Here is a 3596-nt window from a genome sequence, read left to right as displayed (position 1 = left end):
TATCTGTCTAAACATAATTATTTTCATAGGGTAATAGTGAAGGTGTTTTATTTATTTATTTTATTTAAGGAAAACCAACAGTTATAAAATACAGAAAGTAGACAAAAAACATAACAGTTGAAAACTAATTACTAACTAAGCACGGAATCATTTTACTTTTTTGGACAATCAGGTAACCTTACCAAACGGAAGAACGGTCTCATAAAATGATTTCGACAATGTCTCCATTGAGAATCGAACCCGGATTTTCCAGATCGGGAGCCCTACACTGTAACCACCAGACCACGAAGGCTGTTGTTAAAACTGCAGTTAAGATAAATTAATAACTCATTGAGATGATGAAGAGTAAATTTACTTCTATAAGATGATAAAACCCAGCCTTCCAACGATTTAAGGTCATTGACACATACTGTGCTGTTTGCTGACACACATTCGGCGCCTACGCAATATAACGTGCCAATGGACTTCAATGCGACAGATAAGTAACCCTGTGCATAAACATAAACAAACATTAAATATGTGCTTGCGCATAATATTGAGGTCAAATACAAATGCGACGACATACCGAGGTCACTTTTATAGCGACGCTAATCCACAAATTCAAAGTCGTGTAGAGAGTTGCCTAGGTATACTTTACCTACCTACGCCAGGTGAAACAAAATACCTAAAATAACACATAATTAAAAAATTGGCTTAGTGCGTGTCGGACTCGCGCACGAAGGGTTCCGTACAATTGACTAGATAAACAACAAGGTACACTTTTATATTGTAACCTTTTTGATATCGAGCAAAAATAGGCAATGGCGTTTTTTGTAGGGGAGTCGCTCTTAAATATTTATTTTATTTTATTATTAAAATACATATTATACAAGCGAGCATTTTGTAAATATTTCAAGTACCACTTGTAGAAATATAAAAAGCTGGTGAAAATTATAAATAGACTGTATTTAAAATTAAGTTTAACAAATTACAGTCATTCATTATGCAGAAAGTTGAGGAGAAGAAGAAAAAATACAGGCAACTTACAGAAACTTAGGTTGATGATGATGATGATGATGATCACTTTGTGATCCCTAGTTTGGTTAAGGCATTGCAGGCTGATCGCTGTCAACGCTACAATTCTTGATCACAGAGGATATAACGGTTGGACATTTTTTAGAAATGCTACGATGATTATTTTATGATTTGTTTAAGAAATTTAATTATTAATTTCAGTAGCGATGTAATGTCGAGGGTGGTTTTTTAGGTACCTGCAGTAAATGTTTTTCTATGTGCTTGTACTGTATCTTAGGACAGGCGCGCACTACGAGTTTTTCGCCGCGCGGCAGAAAAAAGCAGCGGCATAATGTCGCACTGTAATACTGTACCAAACAGTATTAAATTGAATTGCGCGCACTTGACGGCAGAGCCACCGCAGCGGCGCAGTATTACGGTGCGACATTATGCCGCTGCTCTGTTCTGCCGCGCGGCGAAAAACTCGTAGTGCGCGGCTGGCCTAAGTGGAAATAGGTGGAAGCAAAATATAGTAGGCATAGAAATGCCCCCTAGTAGCTATATGTGGAAAGATATTCCATTCTTCCCTACCTTAAGGGATAGACCAGTAGGGATATACCAGTGGAACAGGGGCCTATTACATAATCACATCTGCCAAGTAGGTAGGCAGATGGAAAGCGATTTGAGGCAGAAAATCAGTTTTACTAAGACTACAGTAAACTTTCTTCTGACCACATGCCAGATGTTAATCAACAAAATCAACGTCCGTACTTAAAACAAAGTATCAATTCGCGGTCCGTTTCTAATTTAATATATTAGCTGGCCTGTGCTAAAAGCCTCAACGATGGAACAACATCCTCCATCATAATTACATTTAATTATGCACATCCACACCAGAAATTCCTGGAATTACCGGAATTTCTGGTAAGTATATTTGATTTGATTTGAAACTCTAAAAGGAAAAACAGTATGCAGAAAAGAAGTAGTGTTAGATAAGTCTTGGTCAGATCTTAGAATCGATCATTTCATGATGTGTTCGATCATTTCAGGAAATGGTCATATTTCATGAAATAGAATATCACTCGTTGGCCACATCATGATGTAGCTTGGCCAGATCAATGAACACAAAACGTTTAACGACGTGAGCAAACAATTACATGATTACTTCATGATATGGCGAAAGGTTGGCAATCATATCGTAAAATGTTACTAACATTTCAGTTGGTAGAACGCTTGCCTCTTACTTTGAGGTCTCAGGTTCGAATCCAGCACACGCCTAAACAATGACAGTCGAATTCATGTTTAGATCATAAATGACTATTACGTGCTCAGCGATGAAGGAAAACATCATGAGGAAACCCACATTCTCGATATTTTCAGAGGTATGTGATCTAACCTGTATTGGGCTGGTTTTCCCTTCTCGGGTTGGAAGGTCAGACAGGCAGTCGCTTCTGTAAAAAACCGGACGTGTCAAATCTTCTGATTAGGTAAGCGGACCCTGTGAGAAACGGGATAATGCTAGGGATATTTTTTTTATTTTATTTATTTATTCCAAAAAAGGTACAAGTTTTCTTAAAAAAATTATTTCGCCAAACTATGATGACATTTAATTTAAGGTCACTTCATTTCAAGCTGCTATCACCCCTAAGCACGTCGTTGATGTGAGACGTAGAATTAATAGGTATTACGTTATACCTAACGTGATTAACGTTGTTACAAAATAATTCTAGACCCAGGTCTAGAATTAAGCGAATCGTCGTTCTAGTCTAGAAACTTTAAAAAAACAGTGTTTATAAGGGCGGGCTTAGAAGTCGAGGCAGACCGCGAAAAAGATGGTGTGACGACCTCAATGCTTATCGCAAGGATTGGCCGGAGATCGCGCAAAGTCGAGAGGAGTGGAAAAATCAAGGGGAGGCCTTTGCCCAGCAGTGGGATCGTATAGGCTAAATAAGATAAGATAAGGCTTTAGATTTTGTGATGTCTGGTAAGTAAAAAAAAGAGAAGGTGCAGGTCGTGTCGTATCAGGAGGTGAAGGATTTGGCGGGAAGAAGAGAGGAGTGGCGATTACTCCACCGACAAGAGCGCAGCTCTTAAATAAAGAGAGAGAGAGAGAGGGGGTAAGTACATCTGTATATTATTTTTCTTGCCGTCCGGAGTGAGATAACCTTATCTGCCCAAGTACTAGAATAGCCTGAATAGGGTAGTTTCCAACTAGTCCAATCGGTTACTTTTTACTAAACGTTTTTTTTTATTTAAGAAGACAGGCCTGAGGATGCCAAGTTGTACCCGAACCTCGGCTCGGGGCGTCGCGTCGTCTGAGAGAATAATATTTAAAGAGAATGAATCGACCCTAGTGGGTCGATAGCGGCGGCACTTACTAAACTTCAAAACACGAAATTACTATGGAAGTTGTATGAAAAAGCACCCTGTGACGTCATAGAAAAACGTGACATAATGTCGCACTTAGTATTAGCGTTATCTCGATAACGCTAAGGAAATGATGATAACCCTAATTTTGGATTGGTCTCAGTTTGTCTAAGTAGAAATATTTAATAGATTTTTTTTATAGCAGTCACCCTTGAAAACACTTAGGGAAAGTCACA

The sequence above is a fragment of the Pectinophora gossypiella genome, chromosome 11 (genome assembly GCF_024362695.1).
Source record: "Pectinophora gossypiella chromosome 11, ilPecGoss1.1, whole genome shotgun sequence".
NCBI classification, from domain to species: domain Eukaryota; kingdom Metazoa; phylum Arthropoda; class Insecta; order Lepidoptera; family Gelechiidae; genus Pectinophora; species Pectinophora gossypiella.
This window is presented reverse-complemented; position numbering follows the sequence as displayed.